Raw genomic sequence first — 22,179 nt, 5'->3', positions numbered from 1 at the left:
GTGTGCCTTTGGTAGCTTTGGGAAAGGCTTTCGGTTGGGCCCCTGAAGGAGAATGGGGTTGGCTCTGTGGATGATTTTCTAAATACATACCACTCGAGCCAGAGCAGGAGAACAGGAGAAATGAATCTGTCAATGTTTTCAACAGCTGCTTCATTTAGCTCTGTGTTCTTCAAGGAAAAGGAGACCCCTAAGTGAAGAAGTTTCCCAAGTACTGGGATTTGGGGGCAGCGGTGGGGTGGGGGTGGGGCACTGTCATTCATGAATACTTCCTTGTAGAAGGAATTTACAGATGAGTTCTGATAGCTGAAGTAGCTTGACCAGATTTGGGGTGGAGGAGTCCAAGCTTCCGCTGAAGAGGAGAAAATGGATGGCCATGGAGCCTGTGGCGGTTTGAGTAACAATGGCTTCCACACATTTATTTGAGTGGTTAGCACCAGAAGAACTGTTTGAAAGGATTACAAGGATTAGGAGGTGTGACCTTGTTGGAGAAAGTGGGAAAGTAGGGGGGGGTGCACTTTGAGGTTTCAAAAGCCCATGAAAGGCCCAGTTTCTCTCACTCTCCTCCACTGCCTATGAATCAGGATGTAGTTCTTAGCGTCAGCTCCAGAGTGTTATCTGCCCCCATGCTCCTGCCATGGTGGGAATGGACTAACACTAGGAAACTGCAAGCAAGTCCCCCATTAAATGTTTTCTTTCATAAGAGGTGACTTGGTCATGATGCCCTTTCCACAGTACTGACTCCTGTCAGCCTATGTTCTAAGTTCACGGCACACTGATACTAACGTCAGTTGAAAGTATTGCATTTTTCTCATAGGAGAATCCTAGACTTAAATAAATAGATGTGTGCATGTGTGCATATGTGGCATTTAATTAGGAGACGATTTGTGAGGAGAAGGAGACCAGTAAAGAAGGAAGAGTGTTAAGGGACTGACTTTGGACCAGGCACAATGATGTATAAGTATGAAAATGTCATAACAATACACTCTTCTGTGTGGTAATTAAACTTAAAAGACAGTAATTAAAATTAAAGGTAAAAGACAACCGAGACACCCCACAGATGCATGATAAATGTAATCTAGGCGTAATAATTAAGTAAAATGTAAATGTGCTTTTAAAGCCTCTCAAACTCTTACATAGTTCAACGTGAATGTCAGGTAATTCAGAATTACAAAGGGTTCTTGTGGCTTCTGTCATTTGTTCCAGTCTTCGGAACAATATAGGAAACAATAGATCCATAGATGATGCAAGGACAGAGCTACTTCTAAACAGAGTCTACCCATGTCCATACCTTTCGTGATAGGACTGTAACTCAATGCCACACCTAGCTCTCAGGGACACATCCCTTTTTTCATGTAGTCAGTATGAGAGGAGTCTCGGCTACCACGCTTGTCCAAATACTGACTAGATTCAAATATAAAGGATAGTTTTGCAGGACTGGAGAAATGGCTCAGCAGTTAAGAGCACTGGCTGCTACTGCAGAAGAATGGGGTTCGGTTCCCAGGACACACATGGCAGCTCACAATCATCTGTAATTATAATTGCAGACACACACACACACACACACACACATTCATACACATTTAAAATAAAAATAATAAAATTTTAAAAAGATAACGTTCATAGGGACAGACCTGAAGAGGTAGCCAAATAACTTTGTACTCTTCCTTCAATAGAATCTAATAGAAGGGTAGCATATTTGAGCCACAGGACAAATATGGACTCACCCATAGACACTCCAAGCAAGGCTTAAGTATAACAAACACAAACCAAACCAACAACTCAAAATACTACTAATGTTCTCTGTTCATCACCTCAGCACCAGCAAGTGGAGGAGAGGGCACAATTACAAGACCCAGGAGATGCTGATATCAGCATGACACTAAAGCCTGACAATTGTACAAGTTAGCAGAGCTGTCAGGATACCCAGGGGCTGTTACGGGCTGCTGAGCCAGGGACTACATTGTTTTTCAGCTGTGCATGGTAAGCATGGTAAGAGAGACTCCCTTAAAGATAGCCATGCTATAAGGCACACTTCTGTGTAAAGATACAATGTTTATTTTTGAATATCAAATAAAGATACAGCTGGCTCTCTGTATCTTCTGTATTCTGTCTGCATGGACTCAGTCAATTTCATATAAAAGATACTGGGGAAAAGAGGTCTGAGCTGCATGGATGCAGATACGTTCCCTGTCCCATGAGCAACTCAGTGAAACAACTCTTTCCACAGCATTGCTGTCGTTGGAGGTATCTGATGCAATCCATCCAGGACAAAAGGAGAGACAGGAAGCTGGCCCTAGACTGCTTGTAAATATACTAGTGTCAGTAAGCAGGGGACATCCATGGATCTTGACGGTTGAAACAGTGGGCAGAGATGGTAGAGCACCAGCCAAGAAGAGGGGTATGGGGGAGTGGTAATTTCAATGTTCTCTTTTTGAGTAAGATGACAAACAAAAGGGAAAAAAATGAAAAGAACGGAATAGAAAATGCCCTTAGAGATGAGTGTGCTTAGTTAGCATGTGGCTGCCTGTCATCTTATTATAAAAATGTGTATAGATCTGAGCTAAGTATATTATTTATTAATCTTAAAGATTTATTTAATTTTAATTGTGTACGTGTGTGAATGTGCATGTAAGTGCATGTGCCTATGGAGGCCAGAAGAGGGTGCCAGATCCCCCTGTAGCAGGGGCTCCAGATGGCTGTGAGCTGTCCAGTACAGGTGCTAAGGACTGAACTCAGGTCCTCTGGAAGAGCCGTAAGAGCTCTGAACTATGGAGCAGCTATCTCTCCAGTCCCTTAAACAATTATTTTAGCTAGTGTGTGCATGCACGTCTGTGTGTTTGTGTGTTTGTATATGTGTGTGTGTTTGTATGTGTGTCTGTGTGTGTGAGAGAGGAAGCACTCAAGCAAGAGAATAAAAATAGTTTGAGTGTACTATAGCCCACATGTGGAGAAGCTTTCAGTAGTTGGTCCTTTCCTTCCACTGAGAGCTCTGGGGATGGAACACAGGCTGTCCAGCTTTAGCAGGAAGTACTCTGACCAGCTGAGCTATCTTGTCTGCCCTTATACAATCTCCTAATCTTTATTTTCAGTTGACAATTTCAACAGATATCCTTTCAAACATTCTAAATAATATTCCCATTGCCATTAGTTTAAGACCCGCCCTCTTCTTACCACCCAAGGCTTCCATACTCCCGAGTTTAAAATAAATTCATTTCCCCGGAGGCTTTTGTTCTAAGGAAAAGAGAAATAAAAAAGGATGCATATCCTAATGAATGAATGTCACAGGGTACTTTCTGGGGTGACATTTCCCATGTTATTTTACATTCTGGGTTAGGACACATCACATATGGTTCTGATTTATATTCCCAGCAGACTCACAGAGGAAATTCCAAGTGGAAGTTTATGTATGCAGCTCTGCTTCAAGGATGCCACAGGGATGTCTTAAACTAACACAAGTCAGGAAGTTCAAGGTCAAAGGTGGACCATGTTCCCATCTCTTCCTTCCTGGAACTCCTAGGTATCCAGACAGCAGGTACCTTAGGTAGCAGCTGCTTCCTTATCTTTGCTGCCCTGTACATGTATTTACATAATTTCCAGGATGAATTTCACTTTAGGTGTGTGATTGATACTTCTTGACTGCTGAAGTTACAAGGTTAGCTTGACAGAGAGAGAGAGAGAGAAAGAGAGAGAGAGAGAGAGAGAGAGAGAGAGAGAGAGAGAGAGAGAGAGAAGACTAAATAAGGGAAAACTTCTATGCCATTTAAAAGTGAATAAGTGAACTCTGGTAGATTACAGACTCCACAAGTCTGTATTCAAGATATTCAAACACATAACGTGACCACTTCTGGTGTAACTAGCAAGTTTGTTAAAAGTGAACATCAGAAACGTCTCGATAGAGAAGATGATCTCACTTCTATGCAAAGTTAATGTTACTGCCTTTCAGGGAAGTTAAAACAAACATAAAAAGAAGATGTACTTTAGCTTCATTTTGGCATTTTTTTCCTTTCTCATTCAATCACATACTTTCCTCTCTAAAGAGAGTCTGCCACTTTCTCCAGAAAACAGTCCTGAATTTGAGGGCACAAGCAGACTAAGGGGGTACAAGGAGGAAACAGAGACGAACGTGGCTGGAAGTGAAGGCTAAGCTTAAATTTCAGCTCCAGGTCTCATGGCCTCCCTGACCTTGGGTAAGCTAACTTACAGGCCTCAGCTTCCTCAGCTATAGAGCAAGACTAAACAACAGAGATCTCCTCAGAGCACAGTAAAGTATTAAATGACTGCATCTCTGTAAAGCCATCCCACGGGTATAGGAGCTTAGCTTTTGCTACTCTTATGACAGAAGAAGTGCTGTTTTTCTGTAATAGATAAAGGTGTTTGTTACTATCCCAACCTCTGCCCACTTAGCTTTTCATTTGTTCTAAAAAAACGGAAGGCACTGATATATTTATTCATCCTACAGACAGTTGTAGAGTGCCCCGTGAGCTCTGTTCAGGGCTGTAGAACACTGCCTGGCTCCCGACAGGAAGGGCTCTAAGTCAGGCAGATAAGACAAACACAAATAGGTTTCAGTACAAACCAGGAAAGCACACCCCTGAGGGGCTGCAGGATTCTCCAGGGTTCACAGCAAAGGGTGTGCATTTCGACAAGGTGATCTTGAAAGCCCAGCAGATGATGTGACATTTGACTCGGATGGTTCTGCGTGGAGAACCCCTCGTTTACGTACCAAGAGCTCATGCCTTCCTGGCAGCAGGTTCTTATGGGTTTATATGCATGCCTGTTGGAGGGCCCTGTGGCCACATGGCACCTGTCAGCCCACATCCAGTTCCTCCTTTGACAAGGCTCTTACCATGAGTCATTCTGTATTCCACAGGAGGCTGTCCACTAAGTCATATGTGTGGGGAGTCATAAGTGAGAAGTGACACTTTGAAGACCACAGTAAGGCTTCTCCTAAGTGGCTCTTACTGTGGGAATATGAGTACCAGCCTGGAAAAAGCAGTTTTGCTATTAAAATGTACAATGTGCTTAATGGTTAATAAGTAAAATATTAGCCTCTGCATGCCTGATACACAGTGATCTCAAGGTCAAAGATGTCTTAAAACAGAGCCAAACACAGCAGAACCTTGGGGGAAAAGATCTCTATCAGACATGTGGGCTTCGGTAAGGGAAACACATTGAGAACATTGATTTTCCATGTCATGAGGAAAATCTGAACAGATGAGTAAGTATGAGGCAAAGGAAAAGGGCTTCCTGTGGATTAATGACTTGGAAAGGTTGGGAGCTGACGTGTGGCCCAAGGTCACTGACCTCCACGAGAGGTCCGGAGTCTTCCAGGTAGGCATCACACACTAGTGAAATACACTTGTGAAAAATACACTAGCATTCAGCGCATGGATCTGCTTTGTAAGAATGTGACATGCAGAGTCATTTAGACAGCGTGCAAATACACTGAAATTCAGTTACCTTTATATACCATAGAACTATTCTGAGTTTATGTCTAAAAGATTATAATGGATGCTGTCTGTCTGCTCAAACTATAACTAACACTGAACAGAAACTTTTGAAAACAGTTCTTCATGAGCTTCTGTTTTTCCAAAGTAAAGAACAAGTAAACACACATACATAATTAAAAAAAAAAAAAAGATAGGAAGCCTGTCTTGGTCAGACTAATGGACCGTCTAGACCCCTGTTTTACAATTACTAATACGTTTTAAAATGTATTCTTTGAGAATTATACAGATACGTGATATATTTTGATTATATCCATCACCATTCCACCACCTCTGATTCCTCCAAAGTCCTCCTCCCAACGCTGTATCTTTCCCTAAAAAATTCACTGAGTCCAACTCCTGAGCCCAGTTATGTGCATAGGTGTGGGATTGTTCACTACAACACAGGCAACCTACCAAGAAAGAGGACTACCATCTCCAGGAACCAATACCCATCAACAGCTCCTCAGCTTGGGTCTGGGACCTCACGTGCCTCTCCCTTGTCTGGGGGGGTCCTTAACCTGAGACTTTTAGATAGGGTCCAGGGACCTGGAAAGCTTGCTGCCTACAGACCCTGGTCTCTGTGTGTGTGCACATGTGTGTGTACATGCCTCTTTGTATGTATTTCTCTCTCTCCATCTATGTGCCTGTCTCTCCTTGTTTCTCTGTTTCTTTCTCTCTGTGTCTCAGTCTGTGTCTGTCTGTCTGTCTGTCTGTCTGTCTGTCTGTCTCTCTCTCTCTCTCTCTCTCTCTCTGTGTGTGTGTGTGTGTTATTGTTCTTGTTGCTGTTGAGGCTGCTCAGCTTATTCTACCACTATATGCAGTGCTCACATTTTGCTCAAGAAGAAGAAAACCATGTACCTTGGAGAAGCCAAAGATGGCCAGTTCTGTTCTATTCTGCATCATATGGTTCATAAAATCATGAAATGTGAAGAAATACTCTCAATCTCAATCTCTCTCTCTTCCCCTTGCCTTCTATAAACATATACAAGACCAAGCTGCAAGTATCCTTGAACAATTATGTTTTCTAAGTTATGGCATCATAGATAAATAACCCCAGACTGGAAGCTAGACTGAATCTTCACATCTGCGCTTCCTTTAAAGAAAATCTTTTAAAACACTTATCGATTTTATATTGTGTGTGTTTGTGCATACATGTATGTGTACACACATCACGGTGCTCACAGTGCATGTGTGAAGGTCAAAGGACAGTTTGAGGGAGTCACTTCTCTCCTTCTACCATGTAGGTCCTGTGGATGGAACGCAGGTTATCGGGCTTGGCAAGCACCTGCATACACCGAGCTGTCTCACTAGTCTACATCTCTAGTTCGTAGGCTAAGGTCTTGTTAATGGTTTGCATTCATTGAATGTTGATGGAAGGTCTGGGGGACCCCATTAAAAGCAAACTGAAGATCTGAAGGCCAAGAAACTCAAAGATATATGTGTCAGATACTCAAGTTCCTCTAATTCCACAAGTCTGTGCCAGTATGGGAAAAATGTATGGTGAAGTACCCTGGAGCCGAGAAACCCTCTATGAAGAGAAGGTATCAGGGGGCTGGAGAGATGATTTAGCAGGTAAGAGCACCTGCTCTTGCAGAGGACCTGAGTTCAGTTCCAAGCACACATATCAGCTCGTAGCCATCCTTAATACCAGTTCCAGGTATCTGATGCCCTCTTCTGACCCTAAACACATGCATTTGTGCAGGCAGAACACTCCTGTGCATCCCACAAAAATAAATAAATCTGCAAAAGAAGAAGGCATCATTGCTCTCCTAGTTGTGAATCTGCCTCTGTGGAACTGTCTGCGGATATCCCTGGGCAGCAGTGTCCCTGCACATCTGGATGTTGCTCCACTCACTGTCCTGTGCTGACTGGGAGAATCATTCCTGCTGACTCTGATCCCTTTGTACATCCCCCTGCATCAAATCCTTGAGAATTCCAAGTACACACAAAACTGCAAGGCTTGCTGTCAAGAGTAACTGCAAGAAAAAGACAGAAGGCAGCGTGGCGGGTCGTGCCTGTAATCCCAGCATCCCCATGGTAGCTGAGGCAGGAGGATTGCTGAGAGTCTGATGTCAGCTTCCTTTACATAGTGAATTCTAGACCAGCTTGGGTTACAGTGTAAGACAGTATCTCAAAAAATGAAAGGAAGGAAGGGAGGGAGGGAGGGAGGGAAGAAGGAAGGAGGAGGGAAGAGAAGAAAAGAAAATATTGCCCCACTTAATTCTCATAGAGAACCAGGGTCCCTTTTTAAGGTACTCAAGCTCTTGAGGGATATAGTCATATTTGAAAATCACTCATAGTTGAATCACAACCATAGAAAAGAACACTATAGGACTTGAAAGTGTTTGACTTCAATCATTATTGTAAGAGAGGGACATATAATTCACACTGTGGTGAACAGGTACATACTTACGTCTGCACACACATGGACTGAAACAGTTACCCTTCCTACATCATCTGACATTGCTGGTCATATGCTAACATCATTGGTTTTAACTGCCATCCTGACTGAGTAAAAAGCACCTCAGTGATCGGCTGGAAGTGCTTCCAGGTGTGTCTTGGGGAATCACCTAAGTGGGGAATATTATTGACCTGAATGGTGGTCACACCATCCTGTAGGCTAGGGACCCAAATGGAATAAGGAAAGCGTCCACTCCTTCTCCCCTTTTCTCTATCCTGGCCACCCTGCCTCCCTCTCATGGTAGGGAAACAGCTGGAACCCTTCGCAAAAAAAAAAAAAAAAAAAAAAATCCTTCCTCCCTTGTCTTTCTCAGGCATCAGTCTGGTTAACACACATCTTGACTTCGTGTCTTTGTAACACTTGGCAGTGTGAGAAGAATCTACTTAAATAAATGCATAAGTTGAATGGTATTCTATCAGTTGAATACCTTGAGGTCTCCTTAGACTCCCCTTCTTTCTTAATTCTCCAAAGTCTTACAACACAACCTAGGCAACCCCTACATTTGTCACTGAGATATTTCCCAAGCTCCTCCTTTCCTGTTTAACTCCGTTCTCTCCTCCTTGGTTTAGGCCCTGTGCCCAGGACTACTGTAATAGAATCCTAACGAGTCTTATCCCATGAGCAGCCCCGGAATGGAGTGTCAGCTCACAATTGTGGCCTACTGTGTCTCCATGGGCTAGCCATTGCTAGCCAGGGCTCACATCCAGCTGCCCAGAGTTCCCAGCCCAGGCTGTGGTTCACACCCCACACTTAGTTCCAACTGCTTCCTCTGTGTCTTTCCATCCACCACAAGCCTATGTTTCCCCTCCTGACTCATGCACATTCACCTTGTACCATGATTCAGTGGAGATGTCGGAATCCCAGCTTGGCCTGGTTCTTTTCTATAATAGCCCTGATGAGGTTATCCCGGAATGTTCTCAGTGCAATCTGTCTCTTCCATCTGACCACAGCGCTTTGAGGACCTTTCTCATTCTGGCACCATTAGTGTCTAGCAGAGCACATGGGACCTGGTGTGTGTTCTGTAGGTGTTGAACGGAGAGCAGCTGGGAAGGGCTTTCCTTGGTCTGCAGGAATTGCAAGCCAGAGTAGACTGCAGGCTTATTCCTGCCAAGGACTCCAAGAAGTCTCCAGCCATGGAACTCTCTTCTCCCTTGGAAATTCTCCTTTGTTTTCCTTCTCCTTTCCTGGTTTGGTTCCAGGAGGTTGGAGGACACATGCTGGGTACCACAGTTCTCTGTTTTACTTTAATACAAAAGGCTAATACACCTGTTTCTGGGGCTGTGGTTGAGCAGAGAGCCAGAACTCAGCCGTAATCAATAACAAATCAATGACATGCAGTTTAGAGGCCTTCCAGATGTGGCCTTGGAAGAGTGCTGGGGAGACAGATGTGGCTCAGAGCCTGGTCCTAGGAGAATGAGGTTACGCCTGGTGGTGAGCCAAAGGTTAGAGCTCCTCCTGAATTTCAGCTCAAAGATTCGAGGTTGGCTTCAGTGTGGACATGCCAAAACTCCCTGAAAATGCCGTGGAGGAACCACAACTGACCCCGGCAATCATCCAATCAGCTATGATGGGGAATGGGAGATGGTAGCAATGCCCGAACCCTGCTCAACTATGACTATTTGGGTTCTCAGGGAGGGGGAGGAACTGGGTAATATATTAGGGTGAGCTGACTCGGGGCACCCTTCCTTCCACTCTGCTTAAATAAAGCCTTTCCTTTCTCAAGGGTACAGCTTACTGGACACTTGTTCTAAGAAGCACTCTCAGAACCGTCTAACAGGATGTCTATCCTACTCTGTGAAACCATGGGCATCTTGAATTACTAGCTGATCTGCTTTCTGTAACCAGGACTTCCATCTCTTTATAGACTGAAAGTGTGAACTCTGAGGATACAAAGACAGCAGGACCTCAGTGTAGGTTTGGGATACTTGTGGCTAATGTCAGCAACAAAGAAAAAGTACAAGGCATGGCTGATGATGGTGATGATGGTGATGATGGTGATGGTGGTGGTGATGATGGTGGTGGTGATGGTGATGATTCTAATGACAGTGATGGTAGGTGACTTTTGTTCCTCACGAGAAAGAGAATAGCAACAGAAAGAGAGAGCCAGGAGAAAAGAGTGTGTGTCCTTAGTAAATAAGAACAGGGAGATGGAAGGAAGATCAAGTACAGATTATGGACAACGACCTTGACAGCAACAGAAAACCAAAAGCCACCATGAGGATTAAGGTGTCAGTAAAATCATAGGGCTCCCCATGCAAAGGACTCCACAACCCACAGCCTCAGTTTCCTTATCTGTAAAACACATATCCCATTATGAGTACCTATCAGAGAAGCTATGAGGTGTAAGTGGCCACAGGAAGGATGGGCAGAGTAGTTCACACTGCAATGTGATTTTGTTTGGTTTTTACAGTTGTTGAATAGAACGCATTTCCTATATTGACACCCATTTAAAAACCTGAAGCCTGGGCTGGAGAGATGGCTCAATGGTTAAGAGCACTGGCTGCTCTTCCAAAGGACTCAGGTTCAATCCCCCACACCCACGTGGCAGCTCACAGCTATATGCAATTCCGGTTCCAGAGAATGACGCCCTCTCACACACAGACAGACAAATTACAGTCAAAACACCAATGCACATAATAGTAAGTTAATACATTCCTAAAGCTATTACTTTTCCTTGAAATGAACTTTGTGTTCTTCCCCTATCAATATACAGCAGAGAGAAAATGTACCCTCAGTGAATTTTACATTCTTCTATACGTAGTTAGAAAGTAATGTGCTCATACTTTTTTTAAACAAAAAGCTCTCCATCAAGTGTGAAGAAAATGATCCTCTAGGGGGGATGTATAATTCTGCACTCTAAAGCCCCCTGAGCATTCTGCCTCGCTGAAGAAGCTCACACGCAACTCAAAAGAGAAAAAAAATCTCACTTTAGAGAGGCTTATTTATTCATTCTTTTATAGCTGCCCCTCTGCGAATTCTGATGCCACAGTGGGACCCAAAGGCTCAGTTCTAATTCTGATGCCATAGTGAGATCCCCAACCCAAGGCTCAGGGTTCCACAGCCAGGGGGATAGCGGAGGTTAGCTAAGCATAAGATCACAGGACCAAAGCTGAGTCTCTGCTCAGTAACATAAAATGTTGGCTTGCACACAAAGACACTCTTGAACACGTTTCCATGATGCGCATGCTCAGGATGCCTCGAGTGCACTTTACTCGAGAATACAACCAACCTCATGCAAGGTGATGACTACAGGGACAGCCCGAATCTTGCTCTCTTATTTGATAGCCACGGTTCTCGAATCTCTCAAAGGTGAAAACGCATACTCCTCGGTACATCATGGAATTCCTGGGCACAGGTCTCAGTTAGGAGGTCACTCTGTTCCTCCCACTTCCGGGGCGTGCCTACAATGGGTCCGAACAACCAGGGGGTTCCTGAACTGCCTCAACCCCATCTCCATCATCCCCTGCATGTTACAGACATCCAGAATGGCACTGTCCCACTTCATCTGACCAGCCAATTCTCACTCATCTACCTCCTCTACCTCCTTAATTTTTACCTCGTGGTGTTACATTCCTGTACTATCCATCTCCTGCCACCCAAGGCTCACGCTTCCCTCCCTCAACCCCTGTGTCCTACCCGCACTTACCCCAGCCCTAGAAGTCTTGGGTTATTCCACTCTCCCGTTCCCTCCACAGCCATCCGTCTCTGTGTCAGCCCAGTTAGTGCTAAGCACCCCAGAGGGGCTCGATTAATGTTTTCGGGAAGACTGAGGAAGCTTCCAGCGAAGAGGCTCAGACAGACTTAGAGCTGGGAACAAATGATCACCCGCTTTCCCACTTCCGGCCACCACCGGGAGCAGAAAGGAACCTCACTGGTCCCTAGTGACCTGCGGGGCCTCCGCTGAGATTCCAATCCTCCACACTTCCTCTCCCCATTGTTTTCATTCACATTAAAAAGAAACATCAAGAATTTGCATCAGAGTCTCCAGAAAGAAGATTCTGTTTGGCATGCGCTGTCTGATGAGGCAAACCCCTCAAGGGGACTAAAGGATAAAGTAGAGTATGTTCCACTGACCCTCATCATCAACAGAGTCTTCAGAACAGGATGAAACTGGCCATCCCTAAAGATGTAGCTCACAAAATACCAATGGCCTGCTGGAAAATTCCAGATCTTTTCTTACACACCCTTGAAGGTTATAAACGTAGAAAATGTTCCATGGTGCTGGGGATGTAGTTTGGTGGCAAAACCCTTGCCTATCACGCATGAAGCTCTGGCTAGATAGGGAAACCAAAGGTAACGCTTTCCACAGCTGACTAAATGTAGCCAAGATGAGGTTTTTAAGAGACCTCCTCCTCCCGGCTACAAAGATCTAACGCAGGCCCTTAAGCATCCATGAATTCTCTTGTCTTTAAATTTAATTTAACTGTGGTATTTTTAAAACAGGGGCTTGCTGTGAAGCTCAGGCTGGCCGCAAATTCTTGATGCAGCTCAAACTTGCAATCCTCCTGCCTCTGCTACCAGAATGCCCATGACCTCTTAAATGTTACAAAGCTCCTCTCCTCTGGCAAGTGTGGTTTCTATTTACATACTAAGCTATATATTATTAGTTATGTATTCCATAATGACACTTATTTTGACAGTAAAATGGTTATAGCACCAGCCAATTTAGAATATTTGAAATGAAGAATAAAAAGAACTCAGGCTCTCTCTTAGGTTTACCACATTGTAGGTTTTTAAGATTCATCTGTGGCATGATGGATTCTAATTAGCAAAAGCTAGAGTCCACCAAGCTAACAGTGGCTTCTGTCAGAACCTTCCTGAGAAGTGACTTCACCCTTTCTCTTAGGGTGCACAAGGTGCTTCCTTGTTTCCCAGCAGCTTCTGAGATGTCTGTCTTGGGAAAGTGGAGGAGTCATCCTGCAGCTGACATCACTGGTCGCTGACATTCCAACCCTGTTTTCTCCCTCATAGGGACACTTTTTCAGACCTATAGCTCACTCTTCACTACCCACACCTGACTCCTGGGCCACTGAGTCATTTCCTGTCTTTCAGACTTGCTGCTAAACTTTCCTTTGTAAAAACAACATTAAATAAAAATTTAAAGAATATTGGGACAGAAACAGAATGGCCATTTAACAACTGAAGGCTAATAAACACAGAGCTGACTGTGGGTTCCCAGAATCTTTTGTGGTTAGGCTATGAGAGGGAATTCACCAAAGACACATAGGTGACTCGGTCAGTGATTTCCACCTGCCAGTGATGCCTGGATGTGCCAGGGACCCCAGAGGCTGCACATGGAAGTGGCAAGCGCTTAGTGTGTCCAGATGTGAAGACTTTTCTGCCTTTAGGGTGAGTGGGAGACATGTTTGTAGTTGTTAAAGATCACAAGCATTTTGAAAACAGAGAACTCTGCCTCATTGGATGTTTGGATCCCCAGTGGCCACTGTGTGTCTGGAAAACTGTAGATGTATAGTCACAATCTATGTGAATACTGAAAGTAGATATGTTATATAGAATATGCACTTAAAATTTAAAAAATGAGTATTTAGTTCTGGAGAAAATTTTTGGGTACTATTTTTTCTGTATACACACACACACACACACACACACACTCAGGCCAAAAATTACTCAAAAACTCTTTTGTCTCTTGTGTTCGGTTTTTTTTTTTTTTTTGTTTCCATGGAAGTCACCCAACTTTGAACAGGCACCACGCTAAGCTAGATTGTGTAATGGCTGCTTTTGAAAAGGATTCAATTTTTCCCCTTTAAACGGCTATTTCAGTTGACCTAAGAGGTTTGTTTTAGCACTGTTTAGTTTTAGGGAATAAGTGCATTAGAAAAAGCAATGGGGGGGGGGGGGGTTGTTCTCAAGACTTGAAGAGCAAATCCCCTAAGGGACTCCCAGCCAGGTGGCTTGGCTTTCCTGAGCCCAGGCTCCCTGTGAGGAAAGCTCTTATGCCTGTCCAACCTGCAGCCCGTGAAAATGGCAAGTATGAGGTGCTTTCCCTTAAGAAAACTCTCACAAAAGCCTCTGTATGTTTGCATTTATTTTCAGTCTAAATTCAAATTCTAGGCTTAAGACTCCCAGGATGACTTGGTATTTCTTTTTTAATTATTCCTTTTTAAAACTATTCCTTTTTTATTAGGACAGGCAGTGTCTGTGAGGTATGTGCCGAAGATTCTCAGGCCTTGTATTCCTGCTTCTCTTTTGGCATTTAAACAGGTTCTATTTCTTCAAGCTTTCTTTTCTAAAATAATTTAAATGCCATAGACATGTAACTTGATGTACCATAAAACCATAAGGAAGAGTCACATGCCACACTGATGGCGGGGACAGAATACCTAAGCAGGACGCTCCAGAGAAAGTGCATCTTTAAAAATACTGGTACTTGGGCGGGCAGTAGTGGTACATGCCTTTAGTTCAAGCACTGGGGACGTAGAAGCAGGGGAATCTCAGTGAGTTCTAGGCCAGCCTGGTCTACAGAGTGAGTGTTAGGCCTGTTACGGCTACATAGTAAAACCTTATCTCAAACAAACAAACAAACTCGCATTCTAGCTATTTCTCAGAGCAAAAATAAATGAAATAGAAATAAAAATAAGTATTATTTATTTTAGGTAAACATTTAAGGCAATATTAGGTATTAATATTTAAGCATTGTCTAGGTGTTTTTATTTTATTTACTTTTTTTTGAGACAGGGTTTCTCTGTGTAGCCCTGGTTTAGGTGTTTTTAAAGTCAGAAACTCTGCCTTCTTTCTGAAGTTGACCCTCCAGGGTTCAGGACACTTGCGGCTCAGCTCACCCTAGTTTGGCCTATGCTCAGTGCCCTGGGTTTTGGCAAATGATAAGCAGGGAAACCTGACTGAAATATGACACTTGACAGCTTTCAGATTCAACCAGTCTACATTTCTAAATGCTATTGCAAAAGTGGCAGCCTGCAACCTAACCCTAGTTTGTTTTTTTTGTTTTTGTTTTTGTTTTTGTTTTTTTTTGTTATTTTAGAATCTGGCTTCCCCATGCTCCTGAGGATAAAAACAAGCTTCCTGTGGTGTAAGTTATCTATCCTGTGCTATGTGAAGCTAAGGAATTCCTCTTTGGCTCAAGTTCTGTCCTGGGCAGTGAGTACCAACCAGCTTGTTTTTTTTTTTTTTTTTTTTTTTTTTTTTTTTTTTTTTTTTTTTTTTTTTTTCCAGAATGTGGTTTGCATAAAATGTATTGCAAAGACGAAAGCCAAAAGGCCAAATGATTTTAAGTGTGTAGCTCTTGATACCAACAATGTGAAGGACCAGCGATGAAGGACCCAGGACTGGGATGCTCCTACTGTGCTCGATATAAGTGATACAACCATGTAGAAAGCAGTGTCGGATCAAAGCAAAAATCAGAAGCAAAACCTTTTCATTCCGATGTGCTACTCAAATTTCAATTTTTTTTTTTTTTTAAAAAAGGCTTTGGAAATTTGTAAACAATTTACAAGGTCTATTTGATAACATCATAAATCGCTCCTAAAGCAAAATTGGGCCAAAAATTATATCCATATTTTCCATCTTTTTAAGTGTACATTTCTTGGGAAAGCTTTGATGGTGTAGCCACTAACGGTTGCTAGGCCATAAGCAAAGGGACTTTAAAATGATTTCAATTTACTTTTTAAAAATTGTTTTATTGCTCATAGTCTATAGTTTATAAGGTCAGAAGACGAAAGGGAAAAGGACCCTGCAGACTGCAGGGCCTTGATAAGACAGGTTATCATTTCAGGGGTGAGTTGAGAGGGGCCTAATGAAGTGACTCCAAAGATCAGCTTGCCAGCTGTGTCTGCAAAACTTGACCCTTCCCAACTTTGAGCCTTCCCAGGAAGAGGAAGGCAGTCTTTTCAGGGCGCTGAGAATCTTGTGATTTAGAAAATGAAACGGGATGCAGTACATATAATGAGAGACACCCATGCCACTGGGATAGTGTCACAGATTCCAGAGAAGATAAGCCTTGTACTTCTGTCCTGGCTGCCTGAGGGTAGACAATGGCCACACCTACGTTAACTAGATGAAGAAAACCCCCATGAGTGCCAAGGAACAGCGTGGAATGCTGAGGTTTATCTGACTCTAGCTTTGCTCAGAAAGCTTTGTTGATGAGCCTTGATCCCAGTGGTTGACATGACTTCATAGTGTGGTCTCTGACATAGCAGGCTAAGCATCTCCACAAAACCACAGGCTCAGCTGCTGCCTCTTGGTCCCTCGAGTCAGTCCCAATGCGTTCTTTCTCAATTTGAGGATTAAGGGTGACATTTCTAATTGCTCCCCGTTTTGTGATCCAGTGCTAACAGAAGTGAACATAAAGATGGGATGCCAAACATGGACCCGGAGTAAAGTCATGTTTTTAAAGCTCATTCTGTTCAGACAGATCTGAGGATGTCTAGGTAAGTAAATGACCTTAGACTGCACTAACTTACAAATCAGCCGTGCAAACAGGCCTTGGTGCTGGTGGCCTTAGCTCACTTTCCCTGAAAAGAACTGGCAGGCATGTATGACCCCCATTGTCTGTTTATTCTCTGTTCCCACAGCCCTTGACCAATGGGAGGCACACAGGGCACAGCTAAACACCTGAGTTGTTGCAGAAAAGGAAAAGTTTCACAGCATGCAAAGGTATTTAATGGTTTGACTGGATATAAAAACACTTGCTATAACTGTAGTATTTACTAAACAGGGAATAAGCTATTTGGGAACAAACGATAGAACCTGGCAACATAGTGTTCTGTATTCTTTTATTTGTTGAGATGTGGTTCTTTTCCCAAAAGGCATATTCTGGGATGTCCTCATTAACATACACCATATGAGAAAGGTTTATAAGGATGGCAAAAAAACTCTGTGATTATTCTTTTAAGCAATTTTTGTCCTATAAACAGTTCAAATATTCTGCTAAAAGAAATCTACAAGGCTACTGTTGGTATTTCAGGTGAGGCATGATGCCCAACGTATTATGTAGAATGCTCATTTAACCACTCCCATCAGAAGGAGGAAGAGACCAGGGATTAGGGAGGTTAAAAAAGGTGACCCAGGGGCTGGAGAGATGGCTCAATGGTTAAGAACACTGACTGCTCTGCCAGAGGTCCTGAGTTCAATTCCCAGCAACCACATGGTGGCTCACAACCATCTGTAATGGGATCCAATGCACTCTCCTAGTGTGTGTCCGAAGACAGCTGCAATTGTACTCACATACATAAAAAAATAAGCAAATCTTAAAAAAAAAAAAAAAAAAAAAAAAAAAAAAAAAAAAAAGGTGACCCAGGTCTTGCGTTAGGATGTTGATACTTGAAACAAATATTTTTGTTTCCAGTCTTTGTCTATAACTGCGAACTCTAGCTAGATTATAAATAACTATCTTTATAATAAGATAAAAATACAGCAAAACTTTCCAATATAATTTCTATATGTATTATACATATTTATACATATATACATTGTTAATCAAATCTGTGTGTTAACACTGTACAACATAGAATGAGGAGTAGAGAAAAGCCATCTATAAGGAAGGACTTACCAAACTCTGCTAACAATAGAACTTGTTGGCAAAAATGAGGAGAAAACGTGGAACCACTAAGCAACATTTTCCAAAGGTCTTGGAGGCTTTCAGGAAGGTTCTACAGAAGAACACTGGGTTTCCTGTTGGACTGATATCCCTAGAAGGTTTTATAGAGGTGAGGGCAGGGAACATTTGAACACCATCAAAACAGAGTGCTACTGGCCACCCAGTCCAAGCCCCTCATGTGGCTTCTTGCTCTTGTGACACTCTGTGGTTGACGTTACTGACACCATTTTGAAGACAGCGATCAGAGACTCAGAGCCATAGGAAAGCATGCACACAACAAACGATGGTGTCAAGATTCAAACCCAGCCTCAAGCCTTCCATCCGCCACAAAGCCACACTGATCAAACTTGGTTTTATGGCTGTCATGGTTGCTGATGGCTGCATTTGCAGCAGGAGAACACAAGAGAGTTCTTGTGACTTGGGTACAGGGGAGAGAAAGTGTATGGACCAGTAAAAAGGACAGGAGGCTAATCCAGTCACTTATACTCTTAATTAAGGTAAGCTATCTGTCAGCTAAGTCCTGCATGGCTCCATGGTGATTATCAAAGGTAGCAGGGACTTCAACTGGTGTTGATAACAGAGCATAATCGGATTATCCAACTTTGACGCTCCTGTCCCCCAGAGGTTAAGAAAAAAAAAAAAGTTCTTTTAAAGCCAAGGTTTCTGTGTCTTTTTTTCTATTAGTTACTAGTTCAGAGTGATCCTAGAGATCCGAAGGATGTTAGAGCTGTTTTTCATTTACCTATGGAAAGAGAAAGAAGTAATTCTTGCTGGGTGGACGTGAGACCTCAGAGACACACTCACACAGCCTCTTTCTGCCTTCTGTGTGGGCCTAACACCCAGTGGTCTCCACACAGCAGAAAAGCCCAGCAATGGAGGAGTGGACACAGTTCATGTCTAATAAAAAACATTTTTGTTTATGATGGCTGGGCCGCATACACCTTTCCCTTTTGAAACTAGATATTTCCTGTCGAACTTCTGTACCTGAAGAACGTTTGTAAATAAACATGAATTTAAATATGGAGAAATGATTAATATTCTATTTTGTGAGTGTTCTTTTAAATTCACTTTATTACGGTGATTTTGAATTCACTTTATTACAGAGACACTTTTTTATGTGTTAGGTTTATTCATTTCATTTTCTGTGTATCAGTGTTTTACCTAATACATAATATATGTATTATGTGTACATCATGCAGTGTCTGAGGAGGAAATAAGAGAGTGTCCAATGCCCAGGAACTAGAGTTACAGATGGTTGTGAGCTGCCTCGTGGGTGCTGGGAACTGAACCCAGGTCCTCTGGAAAAGTAGCCAATGCTTTTAACCACTGACCCATCTCTATTTCCTATGGGTAGCTTTTGACTTTCTAAAAATATTCTGAATCTTAAAAAAAACAAAACTCTTAGCATGTATCCTGTAAATATAGACAGTCCTATGATGGGACCATTTATTTTAAGTTTGAAAGCAGATTCATGTTTAGATATCATATTTTAAGGTATTTAGCACAAAGTGAAAAGTTTGCTTTCATAGGAACAAGCTATTAAACAGCCATATTTGTTAACAGAGAACCCTGCCGTGCTCTGGTGCATGATATTATCAGGGAAAATATTGGATGGAGTCAAAATGGCAAAGAATGAAAACAAGAAGACATTTGGTTCCCCCAGAAATGTTTCTCATTTTGGAGAAAGTGAAAATGTATTTTTTTCAACTAAAAAAAAAAAAAAAAAGATAAGCTGCTCTTGTAGAAAGGAGATTATATATGCATTTTAATACATCCCATTTTCAAGGATGACCATGGTTTCCAGAAGCTTTGATCGCAATTTGTCTGGTGGGACAGCCCTCCCTTATAGAAACACACATACACACACACACCCGTACTTCACATGAGATGCAATTTTGCTGGGACTTCAAGGAAAAAGTTAAAAAAATAAAACTCATATTTTCCCATGCCTTTTTGCTTCTTGTGTAAGAACTTTTTTATGAGACTGGAGTAAACTGTTTTATTTATTTTCCTTTGTTCTTCCCGTCTTACTGGAAGCAAGCATTATCTGGATGTAATCATCTTCAGTGAGACTAAATCTGGACGATGGAGATGACTCAAATCAATGACTAACAATTAAAATGTTTAATTCTGCCACCACTTTGGATATGCCAATTTAGGGTCGCCACGTTCATCTATTCTAATGTGATGTATATTTTTCCTTCGGAGCCAAGCATGGCATCTTATGAGTCTTTAGTTTCATCTTCAGACTCATCTCTCTGCAACTTGGCTTTTGAAATCCCTTAGAAGTCAAAATACCAAGTGGGGGCTAAGGGTGCTGCATGGTGGGTTAAGCTCCTACCTTGCAAGCATGAGATGTTGTGTTCAGTTCCCAGTATTACAGAAACAAAACCATACAACACCCTCTGTCGCAAACAGCAACAGCAAAAAGCAAACAAATAATAAAAACCCAACGATCTCCACACCCCAACACGATGTGAACTTCTCCAGCCTTCTTTATTGGGGCTCCTTAACACAGTTTTCTCTCTAAATCACTGTTGTTCATCTGACGATTAGTACTCCTGTCTGGTGTCCCAGGCACCTGGAGCTGACGAATATTTTCCCATGCAAAGGATCCCATAGCAACCAGATTTGTGTCAGGGACACAAACCAGCTGTTTTAGTGCTGCCAGCCATCAGCTTCCACCAAAGGTTCATAACAATGTTTAAGGACTCAGAAGTCATCATTTTTCAGGGCACTCTGTGTGTGTGTGTGTGTGTGTGTGTGTGTGTGTGTGTGTGTGTGTGTGTGTGTATGTGTAGCAGTCACAGGGTAGCTGGCCCGTGAGTTTCTGTGAATTCTCCTGTTCCCACCTATTTCACTATAGAAGCACCAGGATTACAGACAGATGCCCAGTCTTCACACAGGGTTTGGGGATTCACCCTTGGTGTGATTCTCATGTGGTGTGGCAAGTACTGTACTGACTGAGCCATCTCCTCAAGCCCCAGAACACAGCTCTTGAGACACAAGAGATGAAACTATCTGGAAGGGGAATCACAGTTGTTCCTGAACAATGCCATCTTGGAAAGTGAGTAAGCCTCACTACCGCTTTAGTTTCTCCTCTGTGAGATGCAGCATCGAGGTAATGGTAATGTATAGTGTGGTCGGCAGGTGGGAACCATTTGGTGTGTTTACTGCTATTAAGGAAAGCATGGCACAGACAGAGACTGTGAAAACGAAGGTCTACGAAGCAAGGCGTAGAAATCTTAGTACTTCTATTCTGTGTATTTCATGTAAACGTCTTTACAAAACCAAGTTACTTTGCCAGTATTTACAATCCGAATTACGAAAGCCCTGTTGGTGGTTTCCGAAGGCGAGTGGGAACTGCGTGGGGGCAGAGAACCACTGTGTGGAGCAGCAGTCTCCCACATGCCCTTGCTTTCAGGACAGCCACTCATCATGACTTAGGAAAATCTACATGGCCCCAGTTGAGAGCATCATGTGGACTCTATGTCTTGAGCTATTAGTGAGGGTGAAAATGAATATACAGGACCGATATGTTAGAAGCGCTGCTCACAATCTCGTGCTGTCAGGAGGGCACAGAAGTCCCCAACCTGTCATCATGGGATATATTCTAAGCTTCTGCATGGATGTTTATACACAAGCACTGGGATTCTGTGATAGTTGATGTAATAACTGAGATGACGACTAAGAGGTAGGTAGCAAATACTGGGTGGATACCATAGACACTGGGATAGTTTGAGTGTCACAGGGATGGAGCACGGTAGTGTGAGACTCCATTATACTACTTTGCTTGGTGACAGCTTAGGACTTACAAGCTGTTTCTTTCTGGAATTTTCCATTTGATATTTCCTGACTGTGGTTAACAAGAGGGAACGGAAGCCATGGGAAACATGTTGAAGAAGGGAAACTACCATATACTTATAGCAGTGAGGTCCCCTATACTAAGAACCATGTGTATACAGGAATGCTATTGTGAGCTCATCTCCCGTGGCATGCTTCCAACCCTTTACACAAGATGATGCATTTTCCATTTATACCGTGAGGTCACCATATAAAAATGTTGGTTACCGAGGCCCTGCTAAACCTGCCTAGGGCTGAGAGGTTAACATCATTAGTACCCCAGAATCTATCCACAGCATACTTCTCTCATATGAGGTACCCTCATAGCTCAGTACTACAGACAGATTTGGACAGTGTCTATCATTGAAGAATACAGCTATTTGCTGAGTCTGCTGTTGAGGAAGGATTATTGAAGGAAAGGAAGGGAGAGAGAGAGAAAGAGAAGAAGGGAGGGAAGGGAGAAAGGGAGGGAAGGGAGAAAGGGATGGAAGGAAGGAAGGGAGGAAGGAAGGGAGGGAAAGAAGAGAGGGAGTGAAGGAAGACAGAATCAGCTCAGTAAAGCTTGCCTGGGGTGAACATGCTGTCAGAGTTAAATATGCTCCCTCATTCTCTCCAATCTAAGAAGTAAGCTTCACACCTTTGCAAGCATTCTGTCCTCTCCCATCAGTGAGCACATCATGTCTCTGCAAGTGCTGCACACACTTGATGGCGATGCAGTGCTAATGTGTGCTCCCTGGGTGGATCAAAAGCCACCCTTGAGCTAAGAGTCACTCTCCATCAAGACTCATATCAAAGCACCAAAATCAACATCC

General features: G+C 42.9%; 1 protein-coding gene across 7 annotated transcripts in view; it reads right to left on the bottom strand.

Annotated features, from left to right (window-relative positions):
* Stard13 (StAR related lipid transfer domain containing 13) overlaps positions 1 to 22,179 on the bottom strand; it is a 207,676-nt gene that overhangs the window by 70,574 nt on the left and 114,923 nt on the right. The window contains exon 1 of one of the 7 annotated variants that reach the window (XM_076923827.1): positions 11,597 to 11,741. The exons of the other annotated variants lie outside the window; for them this stretch is intronic. The gene's annotated coding sequence lies outside the window, so the exon portion shown is untranslated. Of the gene's footprint in view, positions 1 to 11,596; positions 11,742 to 22,179 lie in introns of those variants that run through there. 7 annotated transcript variants of the gene reach the window in all.

This window comes from Arvicanthis niloticus, chromosome 24 (genome assembly GCF_011762505.2).
Source record: "Arvicanthis niloticus isolate mArvNil1 chromosome 24, mArvNil1.pat.X, whole genome shotgun sequence".
NCBI lineage: Eukaryota > Metazoa > Chordata > Mammalia > Rodentia > Muridae > Arvicanthis > Arvicanthis niloticus.
The sequence above is the reverse complement of the archived record's forward strand: the minus strand, read 5'-3'. Positions and strand labels throughout refer to the sequence as shown.